The sequence below is a fragment of the Dermacentor albipictus genome, chromosome 9, assembly GCF_038994185.2.
Source record: "Dermacentor albipictus isolate Rhodes 1998 colony chromosome 9, USDA_Dalb.pri_finalv2, whole genome shotgun sequence".
Classification (NCBI taxonomy): Eukaryota; Metazoa; Arthropoda; class Arachnida; order Ixodida; family Ixodidae; genus Dermacentor; species Dermacentor albipictus.
The window spans coordinates 6,316,742-6,340,227 of record NC_091829.1 but is presented as its reverse complement, the minus strand read 5'-3'; the positions used below and the strand labels follow the sequence as shown (position 1 = coordinate 6,340,227).

The window sequence follows — 23,486 nt, the reverse complement described above, 5'->3', positions numbered from 1 at the left end:
TCCTTCAGGCCGCCGCAATAAGCCGGTTAGCCGCATAGCTGCGCGAACCTTTCGACAGACTGCTTCGAGGAACGATGAAATAAAAAGGAGGGAAACAGCGGCTCGCCGCTTTCGTCACTGTCGCGCTCCACATCGCGAGGTTCGCCTCGGGCACGCTTCGCGCCCCCCCGTTGCTGCACTTCCCCCGCCTTCGCTTCTCCCCGGGCGACATCGTTGTTGGGCAATTACTACGCCCCGCGACACGCGGAAGTTGGCTGCTGGCGCGGGATTTAGCTCGACTGCGGTGCTCTTGTCGCGATAATTACGTGCAGCCCTGCGACCGCCCAAACCCGAATTATTTTTTCTTATCGCTATTGATGAGCAATATATATATATATATATATATATATATATATATATATATATATATATATATATATATATATATATATATATATATATATATATATATATATAATTTAGACGTTTCGGCCAGGGACGGGTCTCAAGGCGGCCGATACGTTGAAATACGTGCTACCGACGATAAGTCGAAAACATTCAGGAAACTAGATGATTGTCCTCTGAGTGAATCAGACAGTACTAGAACACCGTCCCCACCGATGATTGACTCAGAAAGCAGTGAAGGCATTTTTGTGCTTTCTGAGAACGTCTGGTTTGTACGAGCGGCCTTGACTCCGTGCACGTCTCGGTACCCCTCTCTCTCCCTTCTCTCTATTCCCCTTCTCCCTTCCCCGGCGTAGGGTAGCCAACCGGACTCTTGACTGGTTAACATTTCTGCCTTTCTTATATCCCGCGCTCTCTCTTGCCGTTGGAGATTTCGCCTTCATCAGGAAGGTCAATCAACTTGCTCGAAGCAAGCACCCCTTTCGCACTGTTCCAGCATAGGAAAAATTACGACGAGAGGTTCGGAAATAGACGAGGGAAACTTTTTTCCCCAACAGCATTTTTCGTAAAACTTCACGCACCATTCGTAAAAAGATCGCAAATTCGTAAAACTTGCGAAAAATTCGGGAGAGTTGACGGGTGTGCTAACAGCCACGGTCGTTCAGGCGGGCAGTGTCGTTCGGATTCGCCAAAACGCGCGCCTATATCTCTGCCGATAAAGCAATCCAGACAGACCTATCTCGGCAAAACCGTAACCGAAGGTCCCTTCACGAAATCCAAAGCGACGTCCCGTTTACGCCCTGCACGCGCAGTAGCTGTCCTTCTTTAATTATGTGCCCGTAATGTCGCGCTATGCGCGCACCACGCCTTGGCCAGCTTCCTGGAAGGCTCACGAGAGAAAATCCCACGTGGTACAGTGTATCACAAGTGCGCGAATCGTTGGCGCTCCGCCGTGGTGGAGGAAGTTCATTAACGCTTCGGCACTTCGCCATCGACTGGCAAATCGTTAGAATTCGCCGTTATTTTCGACGCCGACCATCGTTGCTGTCGACCACGGAAAGGCGGCACATAAAAGCGACAATACGAAGACGCGGCAACCACAGTGTCGTCGGTTTCGGTGTGGGCGGCAGAGGCGGTCGACTCCGGTGTGAATGCGCGAGCTCGTCGCCCTAATAACCGCAACACTCGTCGTGACAAATCTTACTCGCGTGGTTTTCCCTGAAATCCAGCTTGAGCGAGTCTTCTGTCAAAGCTCATCGCTCTAAGTCCGGAACGGCGAAGAACTAGCAGACAGTCGGTGGGCCTATCTGCTCTTTTTGTACCATGGTTTGTACACATGGGGAATACGCGGACTCGCTATAGCAATCCTTATAGAAACGTATTGCATGTCATCAGTTCCAGTGTAACAGTGTGGTCCTTAAGTACGGTTGTTCTGCTTGTGTTCAATCAAAAGGAATGTCCTCTATAGAAAGTGCTAAAAACAGAACAAAACGGCGCTCTATGTGGATAGCTATGATTTCATTGTATACTTTCTGCTCACATTTCAGCTGGATTACTTCGATGGGCGCATTCATGTGCTCCTTAGTAGAAATTATCATCGCAGGCAGTGTCCGCGTATTGGCACCTATATTGCATTCTGGTTGAAGGTAAGAGCAGGATTCTTGCACAATTTGCGCAAGTGTATGGAAGTGCTGAAAATAAAAATTATTTAATAAATATCTGCTTCACCTCACCAGAATAATTAGCCCCGCCAAATCTCGTTCATTTTTTGAAAATGTAGCAGTCGTCGTCGCTGAGCGCTGAATACTACTACTTTTCATTTAATGATTTATAGATACAGGGCAAATGAGAAGCGCCAAAGTTGCTCCGAGGGGCTCTTCCATTCGCTCAGTCGTAGAACAAAAACGACATTTGAAATATGTGTGGCCGAATGATGATCAATGCCTTTCCAAAAAACTCAGTGGGTCGGCACATCTAATCCTGTTTCAAGCTTATAACTGCTCTGAAAGAAATTAATGAAAATTATAAATGATGAAACGAAATAAAGAACGGCGATGATTGAAAAACTCACAGCAACAAAACGCGGAGAGGAGAAAGCTGGAGAGTCCAGTCGTGTACCGGTCTAGGCCTCCGCAGAAAACTAAAGAGCAGTTTGAAGTTCTGAGGAGCACAATTCCAGCAGTAAATAAGATTTTCATGCGAACCAGACGACCGCAACCGTAAAAAAGACTCATGGACAAGACAGCGCTTTCTCTATTTACTGCCTTGGCCTACGAAAGCACAGACGTGAAGACGACTTGATGGCTTTTGCATTCTCACTCGTAATGATGAGTGATTTCACAAGCACTGCTCGAAAAAACAAAATACAAACAGAGGTTTCGAACGTGTTATGTACTCGCCACGGTGGTTCTGTGGCCACCACGACGAGGTAGGGCTGCACAGAAAAAAAAAAAGTAGCGAGTTCGATTACCGGTTGCATTCTGAAGGTGACGTTGTGGATCGCGTGCGGATTTTTGCGTGAAAGGACAACATGTGGTCAAAAATTTGTTAGAAAACTGCTGAGTCTTTTAAATTTTGTTTTAAATATGAATTGGGCAAATTGGAAAGCAAGGCCACTTTACGGCCGGCTATCCAAATATCTCGTATACACTACTCATAAAATGAAAAGAAGAAAATTAGGAGAAATGAAGATTTTGAAGAAAAAGAAACATATACTACACAAACTAACACAAGCATGCAAGTAGTGTCACCACGGGTATTAGGTACCGAAAGCACAATCTAGCAACGTGACCACCTCTGGTGCAGACAACGCGAGGCACCAAAAAATGCCCAATAGTACTCACCGCGGGCGCCAGCACCGTCTGCCATCGGATGCAGTCGCCCCATCGTCCCGTACAGAGAATCCGGCACAACTCGCATCGAAGCTACTTCGCCACGCATCGGCCCACGAGCGGAGGCCGATGCCCGCAGTGTACTCTGCTGGTTAGCCTCCCTGCCTTTCCCTTACGACTTCTATCTCTGTCTTAATATAACAGTTTAATCACGAATCGTTTGTGTTGCTGGCTTCTACACTTCATGAACAGGTACTTTTGGCCGAATATTACTACAGAAATTTGCAGAGAGCGCATTTTATTTAGCGTTTAAAGACCACGCGAGCAGCTGACCGCAAACCGCAGCACCCGTAGACATTGACGTCAGCGTGACGCGTGCTTCGGCTCTATCATGTCCTAGAACAACCCAGTGGCTTCTACGCGCACCTCTGTGAAGTTCTGCAAGGAGTGCTGACGTCACCGATCGGGAAGCGCGTGCGCACGTATGACGACGGGACGGGACACCGCGCCTCTGTCGTGGGCCACACGCCGGCGGCTGGCTCTTCCGCGCCACTGAAGACGGACGGGGCGTCAGGGCGCCGTACAACCAGAGTCCCTTTACAAGTATCGAAGGACTATCCTATAACTCTGTACCTCGAAGCAAAGAAACGGCGCCGGTACAGCAAACATGGCTTTTCTGTCGGTTCCCTGGGTGAGCATTGTTAAGAATGGCGAGCTGCAAGGCGAAATTGCCACCCAATTACGACTGGGGGACAAGACGCGCATCCCCCACTCTCCGTCGCTGCAGCTAGGAGGCGTTCGAAAAAGCGGGCTTTGTGCTGAAAACCGCCTCCATCCACCAGCCCTATCGCCGTTGTGACGGAACGAGTTCGGTGGGCGAACAATGGTGCCGGAGCTCTCCAGCGGGGACCTGATCTGCTACGCATGAGCAAGATGCCGCGGGAAGGCCGTTTTTTGTCGGTTCCCATGCCCCGACCAGACGCAAGACAACGAGCCACCCACCATTGGCTCCGATACTTCCCGGAACGGCACCCCTCCGACGCCGGCGTCGGGCATCGGAATGTGTGTGCCTTTGCGTACGTAAATTGTTCTGCGGGGCGGCGGCAAGTTGACCATGAGTAAACGAACATTCGCCGCCTTGTATCGCCGGTGGACCGAGTGTATAAAAACTGCTGTTGTGCGGATGCTCGATACACTTCTCTTGAGCAGTCATGTTAGACTGAAACACTTCTCTCGTGCAGTCATGTTGGACTGACACTCTTTTTCTCAAGCAGTCATGCTAGACTGATTCAATTTCTGTAAATAAACCCATATTCCTCGTTCTCAATGAGAAGCAGTTCTTCCCTTCATCAACGTCCTCAGCGTGGATAAGTTAGACGACGGCATGGGCCAGCTACCTTCGAATTCATGCCGGACTCCAATCTTGGTAACGGATCTCGAGCGATGGGATTGAGCCCCCAATCCTGACAGCATGCACCACCGAAACCTGTAGTCTAGGTGGTTCTGGTAAAGCTCGTCGCAAGGAACGCGCACCGGGAGTGTTCATCGGTGTATGTTCGTTTCGTTGCGAAGCGGCCAGCTATCCAGAAATTTACCGGCGACCCATTAAATGTAAAAATGAAATTCCCGGGTTTTAAGGGCCTAATCCACGATATCATTATGAGGCCCGCCGTGATGGACCACCTGAGCAATTTTGACCACCTGACACGACACAGGTTGGTTGCCGCGCTTTTAAAGGCTACAGCGGTAACAAAAGGATTCGCACGCATAGTCTGCGCACTGAACAGCAAAAGGGACAGATAATCATCAGAGACACGTTTCGTGCAATAACAACAGCAATGACATTAAAAATTCTGGGGTTTTACCTGCCAAAACCACGATATGCATGATTGTGAGACATGCCACGGTGGGGGCTTCGGAACAGTTTTGACCACCTGGGGTTCTTTAGCGTGCACCCGAGGCACGGTACACGGGCGTCCTTGCGTTTCGCCCCCACAGACCAGCAGCCCATGCCGAAGGCACTGCGGACTCCTCGGCATGGAGGTTGTCTACTGAGCTGAATTACAATTACTGTTCAAATGGCCCTTGCTGAAAAAGCGTACGACGCATGGAAAGACAATATGAACGCGCCAAAACGGGACACTGATGTTCCCAAACAACTAGAGAGAGAGAGAGAGATGTAAGGGGCGACATGGAGGTAGCTCACTGCACGTTCAATTCTGGCAGCGAACGAATTTTTCTGCGCAACAGGTATACGAAGGACAGTGAAGCTAGAAAAGAAGTTGCCAAGAAAGTAACACTTGAACTGATCAACAGTAGCCGAACAAGGGAAACCTCGGGTTCATGAGCCATCACCGGCCAGCGTAGGGAGGGAGGGGGAGCACTTCACCCCTCCTCTGGATCAAAAGACAGACGACCTTGGTCGCTACAATAGGAGAGAGGGTATACTCTTCCCATCACGCCATCATACCGCAACGTTTAATTCGCTTCTATGTCGGCTACCACTATGAACGCCGTCCCTTAACGTTCCTGCCGTAAAACTCTCCCTGAACGGCGTTTCGCAACCTGTGATGTACATATATCCCAAGTTTCCGACGGGGCCTTGTGAGGGGGGGGGGGGGGGGGGGGGGGGGGCTCGTAACCGCGCACGTGTAAGGAAGACAAGGAGCCGACAATTGGCGAGAACTCGCGAGCGCTCAGCGCAGCGCCCGCTGAGCCGAGCGCTGTCGGCCGTGCGCGCGCGGGGTCGACGACGTCGCAGCTCGCAGCCGCGCTCGCACCAAGCAGCGGGGGGGCAGGCCGGCGACGCGAGGGGGGGACACAGCTGCGCACATCGGCGACGCCGCGCGAGCACAACTGGTTCGAGGTCGCGGGCTCCGTGTGCATTGCCGGGCCTCGGCGTAGCGCGCGAATGTCCGCGCAAGCTCTCGTAGGCCGTGACGGCTGTTTCGGTAGGGAACCTTCACACACACACGCGCGCGCGCGTCAGGTTTGTTGCTCTAGATCGTCGGCTTTCACAAGGGGTAGCGGTGGGGGTGTTAGCGTTCTCAGGCTTTGTTACATATATACCTTTCACCATGTGACCCCAAGTAAATGTGGCGCATCAGAACTTTTCCGTAAGCATGCTGGCCATACTTACCGGTTTAACTATGATCGCACGAAAAAACGACGACAAAAAAAATTTTAAGGAAGGGTTATGCAAATCACCCAGTGGTCCCCACCTCCCGTTCTTCTCAAAGTCAAAGTCAAATGGAGTTTATTTACATCGTCGTCTTCATCCAAGAAAGTTCGTTAATGCTGGCTCTGCCACATGTAATGGCAATGTTGGGAGAAGCCAAATGTCGCAAGCGTGCAGGGGAAACACAGTGCCTGCGGTTGAGTGAAATATTTTACAGTGAGATATTTTACGATTACCATTTTCGCTTAAGTTTCGCAACAAGAATTTTGCATTTATTGTATTTTCTTGCCCGCGGCGTATATAGCCGCTAAACATGGCACAGAGTGTTAGGAAAAAATAACAACAAAGAAGCGTACAACTATCGCAGGAATAACAACAAGCTTCGTCGTTTGATAATTTGTTGCCAGAGGCCTGGATGTTGAGCGATTTCGCAGCGGCGAAGGTGTACGTAGGACTGGCGTAACACGTCCCACTCAACTGCGAACCAGACGCACCCGTCAGGCACCCAAAGAAAGAGTGTAATGTGAAAGAATAAAACGTCCCGTTGCCACAAGGGTAGGCTAAGTACAACCTGGACGACGGCCAGCAACTTAGCGTCGCGCTAATCCCATGGCTTCTAAGCTTACGCCAGCGCATCGAGATCTCTTTCTCTCTTCTCCCACGCTCGGCTGAGCGGCGCGGGGCGAGACGCGAACGCTGAATTTCAAATCGCGCGCCGCGCGACGCCGAGGATGCCGTCACTGTAAAAGGCCTGCACGTGAAACTGTATCCGTCATTCGTTAAAGGAGAGCGTCCTATGGAATGAGCTTGCATATGCCGTGTAGTACACGCCGGTAAATGGCTACTCGAGCAGTCGCCAAGATGCACGCGCAGGAAGAAGGGTCGCGCGCCAGACAGCGGCGGCCGTTCCCATTCCTAACGCCCTCATTGCAACGCTGGCATTGCACCACGTGAAATACGACTACGCCGCGCCAAATACACGTGCACACGAGAAATACACCCCACGTGATATTGTAGTTGGACCTTTTAAAGCTTCTGCAGCAGATTATCGGCTGAAGCAGAAAACTCGCACTGCTGCCCCAATTTCTCTCGAGCAAGCAGCACGGCCGCCATGACGCCACCGCATGGAGTGACCGGTGCGGCTGTGTTTCCGCAAATGTGAGTCCCCACTCGGCAGGAAGATCCCGACTTTAATCGGAAGCACGAGATGTTTGCCTAGCTGACGGCCTGAGATGTTGTACACCGGACACCGGGTATTGAGTGAAAAATACGACATGCACAGTGAAGTACTGGCATCCTCGTTTTGACCGAACTAACATATTCAAATACTTCATTTTTTTCACGCAACATTGCCGACTAGAATTGCTTGGCTTCGTGACAATTGTATTCACACTTTTGACCCTTTTCATGTTCACATGATTGTGCATAGCTCTCTTTTGTTATTTTAGCGCTCCCTACATGGGCCTCTTGTCCGTCGTACGTATTAACTAAAATAAATACCAAATAAAAAACGCACAAAGCACACAAGCACTCGAGTGGGCGGCCCAGTCGGTATTTGTGCTGATCCTCACTAAAGCTGCTCATGAACTTTCCACAAGACCCGTAAACTCTGAAAAAATGCTGGCGCTGCAAATGTTTTTCTCGCGCGCAGGAAAGGCCTACAGAGGTTGCATGAACCTGAATTTGAGCTTATTCTCTAATGCGATAAGAATGCAGCCTTTCAGTCGCCAATTACATTCTCGATCGGAGGTCGCGGAGTCCGCCACGTGGGAACCCGGAATTCTAACAGCTTGTCGTCATCCGCCATTGACTTCTGAAACGTAGATAAATAATGGGGCACTGACTGACTTTGTTCCTTCATCTGCTGTCACAAGTCTCCGAGCTCTTCCATACACGGTAGCGAAACCACAAGGAACAGAATGTAGCACTGGACTCGTGAGGCTGTTTTCGTAAAATAACGTTTCTTGGCTTAAGCCTCGCAAACATGTCTCTTATGAGCCTGCACTTTGTCACGTTACGGTATGAATTAGAATTACTGTTCAGATCGCGGGATCGAAACCCGGCCACGGCTGCCGCATTTCGATGGGGGGAAATGCGAATACACCCGTGTACTTAGATTTAGGTGCACGTTAAAGAACCCCAGGTGGTCCATATTTCCGGAGTCCCATTAGATCGTGGTTCTGGCACGTAAAACCCCATCATTTAATTACGTTTCTTTTTAGAATTACTGTATAACCGAGGTTTAGGTGTATAACCGAGGTTCCCTATTTTTATTAATCATATAATGAGAAGACAACAAACAAAGACACCAAAGAAAACATACGGGAAATTACTTGTACTTACTGATTGAATTAAATAAATGATAAATTAATGGCAATGAAAGTGGATGAAAAAACAACTTGCCGCCGAAGGTGGGGAACCATCCCACGTCTTCGCATTACGCGTGCGATGCTCTAACCAATTGAGCTACCGTGGCGCGATTTCCCCATCCACTTTGTCGGGTATTCATGCGTTACTACTAGAAGGTACCTTGGGAGCATTGGCCAGCGCCACCTCTCACAAACCTTGGCGGCGGATATATGGAACATCCTTTCTGCCGCAGGCGTCTCGAGTACGTGATCTTCCTGGCTGAAGGCAACTGGTCAATAGATCCGCGCATGCTACCTGAAGGCATCAATGTTGCCGGATTCGAGACCCTTGTTATGTAAGAACGAGAAGAAAGGGGGTCAGCCAAGGGGCCCGATTTTTATTAATCATATCATGAGAAGCCAACAAACAAAGACACCCAGAAAGAACACGTACTCGTGACGCCTGCGGCAGAAAGGATGTCCCACATTCGCCGCCAAGGTTTGCGAGTGCTGGCGGTGACTAACACTCCCGAGGTTAGCTCTAGTAGTAACACATAAATACCCATGAAAGTGGATGCGGAAGCCGCGCCGCGATAGCTCAGTTGGGAAGAGCATCGCACGCCTAATGCGAAGACGTGGGATCGTTCCCCACCTGCGGCAAGTTGTTTTCTGATCCACTTTCATTGTCATTAATTTTATCGATCCTTTAATTCAATCAGTAAGTACAAGTATTCTGCCCTGTTTTCCTTGGTGTCTTTGTTGGCTTCTCATGATATGTTCTAGATGTATGAAATGAAACAATGGTGCAGAAAGGGAAACCTGATTTCTGTGGAGTGACTGCGAACTATATGTATCTCGTGGAGTTTTAGCATGTGTAGTGGCTAATATGCATGTGGCGCTGTGCGGACTGCCACCGCTGCAGCGCGAGACCCGAGCTCGGGCTGCTGATTCGAAGGGCTAGGACTCGTAATCAAGAGCTACCTGCGATCCCTCGAACGAGCTGCAACAAACCCCATTTCACATGCAATTAAACTTCGACCAAAAATCGTTATTACTTTCCGCACACAATCTGGAATGGATCCACGACCTAGCCCGAAGAAAATACGAGAGAATGAGGGGGGAAGAAAACGCCATAGCCCTCACGTTTTGGAGGGCACCTGATACCTGAACTTTCTCGAGAAACAGTGGGCGAGATATAGTTTGGAGGAGACTCGTATATATGGCCAGCAAGTTGGAAGGTAAAATGGCACAGTGCGCTTGGCTTCGGGGAAGCTTGGTCGAACATGCGGCCGGGACGATCTAGCGACGGTGAACTGCACTGCAGGCCATCAGACGCATCCGTTATACAGCGAAGAGTCTGTGGCCCTTGGCGAGTGCGACGAGACGTCTGTGCCCATCGAGAATGGGAAGGAGAATCGAACGATTTGTAAGAACTGCAGCAACACACTCTGACCGGTTTCAACGCGCACACTCGGCACCATCTGGAGTGATTCTTGTAGCATCGTGAAAGGAAATCATATTTAATTCGCGCAACTGATTGCGCAGCGAAGTCATGCCAAGGACTAGGGTAATAACACCAGGGTACAGCGTCATTCAATAGGCGTGCTTCCGGCCAGAAACTACAATCGGATGTACGCGGACGAGGAGGCGAACGACGGAGGAGGCGCCACGCAAGGACGGCGCCAGCATCTGGCCGGGACACACACAGACGCGAACGAGGTTTTACCCGACCTTCGGCGAACGAGACAAAACCAGAACGCACGAGCGCGGCCCTTCTATTTCAGGATTCCGCAGTCTCTCCCGCGAGCACTTTGCGTATTCAGGCACGCACTTCACGGTCTCGTATATGGACGAGCGAGGAAGGCACGCGAAAACGCCGCCCAAGCGTAGCAGCTGTGTTTTGCCAACGCGCAGAAAGGAACCGAGAGAACGGCTTTTTTATCTGGACGAGTATGTCAACAGGCTGAGCTTCTCGCGGGAGGCGACACGGTATTTACGGCGTCGCACCACAGCGACAGCTGCTGTTTCTTGGTGGAGTTGCGACAGTTCTCGATAACCGCGAACGGCTGTCGACGAATGTTGACACACACTTGCAGCGCAGCGGCAATCGTTTCATACTAATCATTCGGTCTAGCATATTATTTCGTTATAAGTTCTGTAACCGTATTAATGCCACATTTTCAATGTATAACTACGTATCCACATGTTTATCATGTTATGTTCCAAATAATTTCTATTCCTTAGCACTTGTTCTCTCTTTAGAAATTGTAGTCTGCTTGCATTGTAATACATTATTGCTCTTGTCTTTCGTTCTCGTAGACGTTTATAGATTATCCTCTTTTACTCTGCTGTCATTGGTTTGGTGTCAGTAAGGCACTGACAGATACATTTTCAATTACTCATAGCAGCGCCCCCTGACATTTCTATAACTCTGGGTCCTCCTCGCGTACTAATACTGAATTATTCATTAATATCCAATATATATATATATATATATATATGTGTGTGTGTGTGTGTGTGTGTGTGTGTGTGTGTGTGTGTGTGTGTGTGTGTGTGTGTGTGTGTGTGTGTGTGTGTCAGGAAAGGGAAAGTGAGGAGCAGGCTGGCAACTGCCACCGGAAGGGGCACAGCGCCTGCCTACTCTTCAGAAGAAAGGTGACAGAAACACAGAAATGGAAGATAGGAAGGAGGGGAGGAAGAGGAAAGAAAGAGCGAGAGGACAAATCTAAAAGAATAAAGCAGAACACACAGTACAGGTCACACACCGTAGGGCCGGTCACTTAAGGTCACGCTACTACAGAATGTTAAATAGAAGAAATAGTGTCTGAGCTACAAACGTGAACTGAAGTTAGTTAATTCTAGAAAAGTAAGTAGAGCGCGATGACTCCGATCGCGTCGAGGAGGACGACCACCGGGGTACAAACATTCGTCGAGTGTCATACACCGCAGGCCAAGGAGATGATAGTCTCTCACTAGCGACATGCGCTGCGCAATGAAAGCGGGCCACTCCAATATCAGGTGCTGAAGTGCCTTGCAGCCACCGCAAGACGTGCACGATGGACTGGGCACACGTCCTTGTCGGTATAAACGACGTTCGCACACGTTCACACAGCCATCCCTTAGCTTGAGTAGTAGTGCTCTAGAGCGACGAGACAAGCCTCGACCGCAAACACTGCGCAGGAAAGCTTCATCTGCGACGCGCTGGTCTGCCTACTGCTTGAGTAGGTGGCGACGAATCAGCAGACGAGCGTCATCAAGCTTGCACAAATTTACAGGGCAGACATAGTTGTTACGAGCGCAAGATGAAGCCAGCCGATCAGCCTCTTCATTTCAGGCGATTCCTACGTGTGAAGGCATCCACTGAGCAACGAGAGATACCCCACGTGATGAAATTTTGCTCGCAGAGTCAGTAATGTCGCGCACAACCGGGCAATCAATATGACTGCGTTGTAACTTGCTAAGGGAAGCGCGGGAGTCCCTAAAGATGGCAATCTTCGAGGCGGTTAACTCCTCTATTTCAGTGCAACAATAATCGCTGCTAGCTCCGCAGTTGTTGACGACGCTGGAAGGCGTACTTGAAAGACACGTCATATGGAATATGAAGACAAATACAAAAAAATAAGAAAAACATCAGACCACAAGTAATTCGCCATTTAGATTACGTTTGTCGACGCGAGAACGCGCACGACAGGCAGGCGACAGACGTAACGGTGACATCGGCGCCAACATCCATTCACAAATGTGCTCTTGCGCTAAAACTGTTCGTGAGATCATACGTTCCAGTCAATCGTGACGTCGGACATACCAACAGAGGCCGCTAACCAATGGCAAAGAGCGCTTACGAACAAAAGACACTGTAAATTCGGGCCCTGATTTTCAATTTCTCTGCACCTGCAATCATATTTATTCATTCCTTTGCTTACAGGATAGCCGCAAGCGCTGAAAGCCTTCCAAACACTAATTTAATTCATTAATGAATTACAACAATGAAAACGTCTCAGTTGTCTCACTTCTGTGCCGTACGATGTTTTGGGTATGGCATGCTACAAATGTTTTTGGTTGCATCATGGATGGATGGATGGATGGATGGATGGATGGATGGATGGATGGATGGATGGATGGATGGATGGATGGATGCATGGATGGATGGATGGATGGATGGATGGATGGATGGATGGACCTATGGATGGATGCTATGAGCGCCTCCTTTGGAATAGGGTGGAGGGTTGCACCACCAAGCTCTTGTATTATATTGCCTAATATCCTACCTATAGTAAAAAAGACAAAAAAAAGAAAAAGGAAAAAGAACCCACGACAAATTCCCATAATCAGCCTTTCTGAACCCCTATTGGGAACATGGTTATTCTACGCCTCCGTTGTTTGTCGTTTCCCTACATTTCTTCCACCAATCTTCCAATCGCCTCTTACTAATCTCTATTGCGGCCATGTTTACTTTCCCCCTGCTCTCGCATAGTTTTTCGGATAGCTAATGCATAGAGACTATTTACAAACTAAGGGTTTCGAAGAATATGGTCTAAAATTACATCTAAAACAATATAACAGACTTGTTAACGACAGATCTCTACATACATTCTGTACACTTTGTATAGTCAAAGGATAAGTGCACAATAACGCAAAACTCCATACGCGAAGTTTATAAACACTCTGTAGCCTTTCAGCTGCAGCATGTTTACGCAGGCAGTAAACTAACATATAGAGAGGTCAACCAGACAAGTGTCCAGTTTGCACAACAACTCTGAAGTTCTGACGCACGTAAATGACATGATCACGAGTATCAGTGGCATGATTTATTCGTCCGTAAAAAACGAACGAGCGACATGCAATGATGACCGAACAAGACTTTCGAAGAGGAGTGCAGGCAAAGCTAGAAACCTACCTGTTCGTGGCGCACACAGCGGCGCGTCCACTCATTCGCAGACGTAGCGTCAACTCCTCCACGGACACGGGAAGGAATTACAGGCACACAAAACGTACGATACAGGGCCCGGCGGGAACCACTGTCAGGAAACTGCTTGTGTCGAAAAACGCCTACAAGCAGTCGAGCTCGGCATCACTCACCCGCGAACAGGCCGGTCTCCCCACACTTCTACGCAGTACAGTGGACGCTGCGATCAGACAGGAACACGGATGCGTCGAAACGAGTCATAACGTCACTTTCACCTCGGAAACTTTACCCAGCGCAGTCGCACGTGCTCCTTGTTGCCAGACGTCAAGAAACGATCGCATCAACTGTGGCGTGCAATACGTTCAACTTCGCTACGTCAATAGAAAGCTTATCGTCAACGACGAGCGAAGACTACGACGAGCTAGAGCAGAAACGAAGTCAGGAACTACTTCATTTCGAGCAGCAGTGTTTCACGCCTGTTCATGCGCTTGCAGTGGAACGTATTAGCTCCCAGGCTCGATAGTGCTGCACCCTACTACAAGATATGAAGCGTTGTATCCGCTATTACAACCAGGCGAGGCAGCGAGGCCATGGTGAGGCGCCCATAGCGGGAGTATTTCTCGCCGCGCAGTAGTTCGCTTTTGTGTGCCGTTCTTTCGATTCTAGTGGCAGCGCTGACGGGAAGTTGATGGCGCCAAGTCTCGAAATCTCCGGCGCGAGAGGGCGACTGCGATAGCGGTCGTGAAACAGCAAACGCACCTTTAGTGCCGTTCTGCGCGCCGATACGGAGGACCGCTATTTGCTTGGTGGGGCCTTGCAGGAGGTCGCCCGTCTGCGTCGTGTGGTCCGCGGCGGCACCTCGTGCGCTCTCCGGCGTGCACTCACGCACACGTCGTCGTCTCGATACGAGAGCAAAGTCGAGAAGAAGAAACAGCTTTCTATCGGGCCACTTTGGCTTCTGTAATGGAATCGGCCGTTCGAAGTGCAATCGATCACTGACCGCCTCTCGCACGTCACACAGCCAAAGCCTCACCACTCTCGGATCAACACAAGAAAAAGCATGCAGCGGTACCTTGACGTTTTTTACATCTCTCTGTTTTCCTTCGGAGAAGAATGTCTAGGCGTCAGCAGCGTAGTCACAAGCTAAACGTTTCCACACCCAGTTAAATGTTGCAAAATTATCCACCATGATGACGACAACAGATGTTTGCCAAAAAGCACTTCCTGGTTTTGTTTTCTTTTTATGTACATTAAGGCGCGAGTTTTGCGGGCAGGTATACAGCTGACCACTCGATGGCGTACATAAATGACGCATCTGAGAGGCGCAGTGGAGCGTAAATAAGCCATGCGTAGTCACGACGCGGACATCCCAATGCGAGGTTGGAGAGCGGGCGTGGCCATTGTGAACATGCAAGTTGGGTAAATGGCGTTGTACACTGTGGCAGGTGAAGAAAGCAGGGCTTCCTAATTAACGTTTTTTTATTGATATGATCTAAGGAGATGTTGACGCACAATTAAGGCGCCGGCTACTCCTTAGCTCTTGAATGGGTATAGCTTACAACATACAGGGTTCAAGATTACATATCAAACAACCTAGTGGTGGTTAATTGGCCGCACAACCAAGCGTTGACCAAGTCGGTGCTTGTCGATGTGGGAAACGAGAAGCACGAACTCCTTGAAACGATCTGCGAATGGCACCATTGCACTGAGTCGTGCTGGTTATTCCGGAAATAAATTTTAACGAAGCCGTCAGTATCATGCATAATTTCATTATGAGATTTGTAGGCTTGGGATATTTACTACTAAAACCCGAAATTATTAGAAAACGTTCTATGTGAGGATTTAATTTTTTACTACTGATAATACAGGGTGGCTTACTGGCATTATATTGTGCGTTTTGTAAGTCGACGCGTGATGTCAACCAGCCGACCGACCGATCGACGAATACGAAAGTGTAAGCGAGCGAGGCATGGAAAGCCTTGTTTTAAAATCTACGCACCCTCCAGCTGCAGGGGTGTTTGTATCAAGAGACCAGCTGACACTGCGAGTCACGCCTACACAGCTAACTCAATGAGTTATTCACTTCTAAATGTGAGCAAGTCTTAGTAGCTTACGATTTATGAAAAAGGGCACTAATGAGGAGTACTAAATTAGGCTGAGTTCGGCGATCGAACTACGACAGACACTAGGTATGTCAGCCCTATACCGCGAGCCGAGGCTTTGTAAACCAGAAATGTTGTGAACAAGACAAACGCGACGCCACACTAATGGAAATTCTCGTGACGCTGTAGATTTTCGAAAGTGTCTGTTAGGGGGCTACTTAATTATTCATTCATTGAAAAGGGTTACACTATAGATGAAAACTCCCTGGAAAGTCTCGTGCCCTTTTATTTCACCAAAACAAGTGAAATACGCAGCAATGCCCGACTTGACAATCTCACTATGAAACCACCGACGCCACAGTATAGGGAACACGGAAGTCAGACTCATTTGCTCCGTAAAAGCGGCAACACTTTGCGGTCTGAAAAATATTGACTGAGGTTCAGAAGGGCAGTGCACCAGTGAGGACTACCTAGTGTTTCTGTATAGTGACCCCTTCAGCCATCAGACCAGCCCTTTTTCCAGAGCTCGCAGGCTTTATAATAAAGCGCATGCGTCCGTTCTCACGACATGATAGTGCCCTGTGAATACTACTGCTACCCAAACGATGACTCCATGGTTTGACGTCCAATGACGGAAGCCATATTGGAGGAATGCGGATTGATTCTGCCCACGTGGGTATCTTTAAATGCGTATCTGAGTACACGAGCGCTCTTCAATTTCGCCTCCACTGAAATGCGGGCGCAGTCACCGAACCTGCGACCTTGGTGCTCAGCAGCACAACGCCACTGGGCCACCACTGCGGGCGACAGCTGCGCAGGCGGCATCCTTGCGAGTCGTGCAGTATTCCACCCCGTTACTTTCCCAGGTCAATTGTAACGCCACGATCTCGCGTTATTCATGCGCTCAGTGTCGACTTTGCGAGCGCGAGTGGAAGATATGTTTGCCAAAATTTGTGTGCAGAGCCAGTGCACACTGGTTCTGCAAGGCATCCATGCCGTGCCTTCTGCTCGATATTATGCCGTTCTCGTCGTCCACCGTTCACGGCCGGTTGAGCCCACAGTGACAAAGCGGGCGGAGCGTCGCTCTGACCACTGCGAAGCGCGGAAAGGAATAGCATCAGAAAATGCATCGCTACAATATCGCGGCCTCGTATACGTGCAAGTACTTTGGTTTGATTGTAACGTAAAGTTCTGTTAACAACTTTTTTATTACATTATTATTTTAATTTTTTTTTAGAAAATGGGAGACGTTCTTGCTTATTTTCTTCTTCCTGCGTTTTCTCCCTCTTTTCTTTTTTTTTTCTTTGCTTGTGCAGAGCCTAGTTTTTTGGGTGTGATCTTACAGCCTGAACAAGAGCCACACTTCTGCATGTATTTGTAGCACTATTACAACAACCGCGTATTCTCGGTAGGTATACCGTACTTCTTCGTACACTCTCCGTCCATGACGGCACTACACCAGCGCTTTTTTCAGCGCACACTAGAAGAGGGGCGGTGACGCTGCTATCACCTGCAATGCAATGTAGCTCTTGAAGTGTGTATAAAGGCACGCATGTAAAGTTCACCTGTTACAATACGACACCTTCACACGCTGAGTTGTTTTGCTTGACGAAGTTTGTCTAAATGTGGCGTGGGCAGCTTCAACATTTTTTAACCTGTTAAGTCAAAACTTGTGAGTTACGACTGCCAGATAATTGTTTATTTTAGCTATTTTCGTGTGTCTACGCTGACCGACGGGCTTGGCGTCCGACTATGGGACCAGTCAAGTCCGTACCCAGGGGGGGGGACACCCCCCCCCTGCCCCCTATCCGCCCACGCCACCACCCTCACACACATTCCTAAAGCGCCGACAAATCAATCTATTCGGCGGTCAACATTTTGCTGCCTTTTACAGCGAAAGCAGTGTATGACAAACTTCCGTAGTTTTCTTTTGGCGTCCGTCAACAGAAAAAATCATCATGTGGGCCGATCCTGGTGATAGTGCGAAAAAGGGTCCAAGATCGATGGCACATACCCCTGTGGACTCGGGAACCTGTAACACGCCCTTCGGAGTCTTCGAGATGGGCCCACGTATGGGAAGCGCTTAACGCCTGCTTCACCTCCGCCGTGGGTGGGCCTGGTCACGCAATATCTTCGGCATCGGCCTACGTATGGGGTGTTGTTAATGCCTGCTTCACCTCCACCGCGAGTCGGCCTGGCATTGCACTACCTTCGGGATGGACCCACGTATGGCGAGCGCTTAACGCCTGCTTCACCTCTGGCGCGGGTGGGCCCGGTATTGCACTATCTTCTTGATCGGCCTACGTATGGGGAGTTCTTAATGCCTGCTTCACCTCCGCCGGGGCTCGGCCCGGTGTTTCACTATGTTCGGGAGAGGCCCACGTATGGGGAGTGCTTAACGCATGCTTCACCTTTGCCACGGGTCGGCCCGATATTGCACTATCTTCAGGCCGACCCGCAGCGGATGTGAAACACTTTGCTTTTTGTTTGAGAGCTTTGACTGTCAGCTTTCGCTGTTATTCCATCTTCACAGAGTAGAATAGTTGTCAATTTTTTCACTCCTTCCCGATGGCGGTAGTTATCGGCATCTTCTGGGGTGTGGAGGCCTGTTTTCTCATCGATTTGGTGCCCGCGCGATTAACTCAAGATCAATTCAGCTGACACCATCTATTGCAGCAGGTAGAGCGTAGTTTATTGTTTTAATTATAGTATTTTATTTATAATGCCCAACACAATTTTTATTTCACCATCTATTCAACGATGACGCGCAACGCTGTTGCTTCGTTAGTTCAACCTTCTTTGTTTAGACTTTATCCAGGGGCCAGGAAAGGGATTCGGTTCATAGTCAGCTGGTCTGTATGCTTGTGGCACGAGCTGTGGCCGGAGAAAACGACAATTGCGTTTAACTTTTCCTTTTGCTTCATTATTTCTTCAAGTGACGGCTCACCGCGACGCTGGCAGATCCTCGGAACCATATATCCGCGATATGCGTTAGATAAGGTGGAAAATAAAATAATGCGAAACAGCGTCCAACTTCAGACATTGCAATAACCGTTCAAACCATAATCAACATGACTGCCACCCGTTACCTCGTCTGGTTTTTCCCTAATAGTACAGCACATTTCGAGCAGAATTGGCAACTGGAAAAAAGACTCGCAAGGTGATGAGAAATTAAGCTATATACTAAGGGAGAAAGCCAAGGTGACAGCCACACAGGGAGGAAAAGCGAAAACTGTTTGTAAAAATATTTATTAATGAACATCTTTTTATTTAAAAAGGAAGTAGAGAAAATGCCGCCGGATGTGGAGAATAATTCCGTGTGTTTTGAATGACGTTTCTACAGTTATAAATAGAGCCGCTTGACGTAGCCACTTCCCTGTTGTGCTAATGGGGGTGTTTTTCTAACCTTCCGTGGTGGGCGCAGTACGTCTATAGAACCGCAGCGTCCTGCTCTCTACGCGGTTTTACGGGACTCGTGACCACGCATCGTTACGTAACTTCCCAAATAACAACACGAGTCGGTTTCGGCACTTGGTAGAGAAGTAAACGAGGGATACAAAAGAACTGTGATTGTTGCTAAAATAATCATTTCTTGTAATTTTTCCAGAGCTAATTTAAAAAGAAACGCTATAAGAAATCTTTATTTTGCACTTTCGCTTGTTAACTTGTTCTTGGCAAGGTTCTTCCTGCCCATTTTTCATGCCCGAGTCCATTTGATGTGTTTCGATGTTTTCCAAGTAAAGAAGAGGTGTATCTCACATGCGTACCTGTGAGAAACACGTTATTTCAATTCTCTTTTGTGGGCTGACTGGTATTTATGGCGAATGGTAGGATTATTCACATTTGTACTAGTAAAAGTACCCTCCCCCTCATTTGCATAGAAAAGTTACCTTGGGCTGCCCCCCCCCCTCCCCCTCCCCCCGAGAAAGGATCCTGCGTACGTGCCTGGGACCAGTACTCCACACCCTAAGTTTTCGCAGGCCTCCAAAGAATGTATGTTCTGTTCAGGGGTGCGATTAATACACCCGTACGGCTGACTTTCTGCTGCTTCGATTTCCACGCTGAAAGATCAAAACGCCGGTCAAGTCGAATGGCGGGCCATTTAAAAAGTAGAGCTCTAATGGCAGGCCACCAAAACAAATTTCGCGCCTTTGAGAACAAAATGACGTCACTTCTGTTTTTAACGGCTATGGCGTCACATGATTCCTTCTTGCGCCAGAAGTTTTGTTCCCTCGTCACACAGATGGCGCTATAAGCCCCACGAGCCATCGATGAACCGTCACCTTCAGAACATATGGGTTTTTATGGAAGCTGCGAGACCAGGGGCGGCTTGCACGAACATTTCATAACGAAAACAATATCGAATTTAAGAACGCGTTCTTAAATGTTCCATAGACAACGCTTGGTCCGCACAGGAACGCGTTCTTAAATTCGTAATTATTTTCGCTATTAAACGTTCGCGCAAGCCGCCCCCTAGCTCCCAGACTTGGGGACACGCGCGCAGAGAATCACCGCGCGGGCGCCGCACGGCTGCGCGGCCCATCCGTCATCACGTCGCCGCTGACAGCGAGTCCTTCGCGCTCGTCAACGGGGAACACTGTGTGCAATCAGCCACAATGGACCCCCCCCCCCCCCCCCTTCTCGTGTCTTCTCTCTTTCTCTCCTCAGCGACAATGTCCACAGACGGCGCCACAACGCGGAGGAGTCGCGAATGCGCACGCAGCAAACTGCTGGCACAGAGAGAGTAGGCCCGGAGGACGTGCAAACTTCCGGATCTTGTTAACATCTCGCGTAAGCCGATGCATATGCGCGGGCAATAGTGAGATCACGCACGGCGTTGGAAGTTTGTAGAGATGACCGGCTTCTCTCACGTACGAAGGCGAAGTGTATAATCGCAATGTCACGCTGCAAACTCGTCGCTTTATTCCTGCCTTCATTGCTTCCAGTGTCAGCACTACATCGCCTGTATGTCGTCACTTCGAACGAAGTTTAAGTGTTGCCTGCTTGAATAAACACGAGGTTGTTGCGCATGCGTTGCTGTAGCTGTTGCACGTGCGCCTTACGCCATCTTTTGTGAAGTCTCGGTTCCAGCGTGCGCAGAGTCTCGCCACTAACATAGCCGGAGCCATTGAAGCATTGGACTAGGAGTCCCACCCTCTAAGCATGTATGACCAGAATAATGCTCTCTCTCTCTCTCTCTCTCTCTCTCTCACACACACACACACACACACACACACACACACACGCACACACACACACACACATACAGAAACCCGCCACACAGCCTAGCGCTACACACCGCGGTCAACTGCGAACCTTTCTTTCTTTTTTACGCACAAGCGTGACTGGCCAGCTCGTGAAATCGACGGTGTTTCTCTGAAGCCGCGAAGCAAGCGAACGAGGCAGGCGCCTGGGCATCCGTGCTGGCTCCGATTTGTCTGCAAATTTCGTCTGCACGTTTATTTCCACTACGGGCATCGACAACGCAGAAATTTGAGGATAAAAATCACTAAGCGTCATTCACACTCTTTAATCAAACACTTCGAACGCAAAGTCGGATACCCATATGTCTGAAATTGCGCTGCTGAAATGTTTGCTATTAACGGATAACGAAACAACATATGAAGAAGCAACACCGCTTACTATTCAAGACGTTGAGCACGCATTGGGAGGCGGTTATTTGCGACACTTTATTGCACTCTGTGATGCGGTTGCTCCCTTTTACCATCGTGCCTTACCCGTAGGCGGAAGCCAACCGGTACTTAGAGCGCCACTTCCTGAAGCAACGCGTTCGGAATCCCGTGCAGCGTCTCCCACCGCCTCTGATCGCAGACGCTGCGAGCGGAGGCGCAGCGTCTCAACGACAGCGTCTCAAAGCGGTAGCTGTCACGAGGGAAGAATGCAAGAACGCTCCCCTTATATACCGTGCCACCATGCAGTACTGCACAGTACTACCCTGCCAGCGGGACCACCATACGGTTCCACGGCGAGGTCGCCTGGGTTTTATCTTGAAAGCGATCTGCTTTGGGGGCACAGTCTAGCTGGGCCGACGGCTCGTAGCTTTGCGGGCGCTGTGTTCTCACCGCTCACTTTGCGTTGAAGCGATAGACAGCACGAAGGTCGATTCGCTCGCTGCTGCTGCCGCGATTCCTCACGCCAGCGTTTTGACAGCGAGTGTCCGCGGTTATCGAGAGTGAAGTGTTCATGTTTTTTAAATTATGGGGTTCTACATGCCAAAACCAGTTTCTGATTATGAGGCACGCCGTAGTAGAGGACTCCGGAAATTTCAAGCACCTGGGGTTCTTTAATGTGCACCCAAATCTGAGTACACAGGTGTTTTCGCATTTCGCCCCCACTGAAATGCGGCCGCCGTGACCGGGATTCGATCCCGCGACCTCGTGCTCAGCAGGAGGAGGAGGAGACAAAGGGGAGGAAAGACAGGGAGGTTAGCCAGTGTAAGTACTGGCTGGCTACCCTGTGCTGGGGAAAGGGGTAAAGGGAATAAAAGGAGAAAGAACAAGAAGAGGAAAAAGAAAGTGGAAACCAGAAAAATCACACAGTAACGCGATACTACGCGCTGCCTGACACCATAGGAGGGATATAGATAAGAAGAAGGTAGGGAGGTTAACCAGAATCACGTCCGGTTGGCTACCCTACACCGGGGGAGCGGGAAAGGGGGAAAACAAAGATAACAGGGAGAGAGCGGAGGGAGGGAAAGAAGGAAATTGCAGTGAGTTCGCTGACGTGTGTGGTCTTACAGAAATTACAATTAGAGTCACAAATGGTCGCACAAGCCCGTCGTCCTTAAGAAGCACAAAAGTGCCTTCACAGCTTTTTGGGCCGACGGGCGATGGGGGCGGTGTTCCAGCAGCACCTGCACAGAAAGCGGCCGATTGTCCAGTTTTTGAAAAGCCCTGGCAAGTTCTTGTCTCTCAGGGGTGTATCGTGGACAGTGGCACAGCAGGTGGTCGATGTTTTCTTCCGTGCCACAGACCTCGCATGCTCCACTGTCAGTCACTCCAATCAATGTAGAGTATGCCTTTGCGAACGCAACTCCTAACCAAAGGCGACAGAGAAGCGACGCTTCACGTCGAGGAAGTCCGAGTGGAGGCCGGAGTTGCAGGGAGGGGTTCAGTCGATGCAGTCGTGTAAGTCGTAAGTTTGGCGAGTTCCACTCGGTCAGTGTGAGACTGCGTGCCAAATGTCGAAGCTGCCTAGCGGCGTCTGTCCTCGAAAGCGGAATCGGAACGCTCTGCTCTTCATGATGTGCTATACGAGCAGCGTTATCGGCGGAATCATTGCCACTAACACTGACACTGACACTATAGCACTAACACTAACACTAACACTAACACTGACACCATAGCCACTGAGCAACCACGGCGGATGGTGTTCATGTTTGCCTGTGCGCGTTGACACCATGTCAGGTAATTTAGATAGTAAGCGAATGTTTACAACGGGGCCTTCTGCTCCGATGGCTGTTGCGTATGGCGCGAGTTGAATACCATCTGCGATGCGGACAGTGTAGGCGTCGAGGCGCAATGAGCACCGAAAATTATAGCATATATATATATATATATATATATATATATATATATATATATATATATATATATATATATATATATATATATATATATATATATATATATATATATATATATATATATATATATATATATATATATATATATATATACGCTTACGCGTCACCCGCGTTCACGAAGTGAAACGTCA

General features: G+C 49.2%; 1 protein-coding gene and 1 non-coding gene across 3 annotated transcripts in view; one reads left to right on the top strand and one right to left on the bottom strand.

Moving 5' to 3' along the window:
* Positions 1-23,486, bottom strand: part of Pka-C1 (Protein kinase, cAMP-dependent, catalytic subunit 1) — a 450,683-nt gene that overhangs the window by 348,822 nt on the left and 78,375 nt on the right. The window lies entirely within an intron of this gene.
* On the top strand, positions 9,329-9,401 carry TRNAR-CCU (transfer RNA arginine (anticodon CCU)). Its single transcript has one exon. It is a non-coding gene; the product is annotated as a tRNA-Arg (tRNA).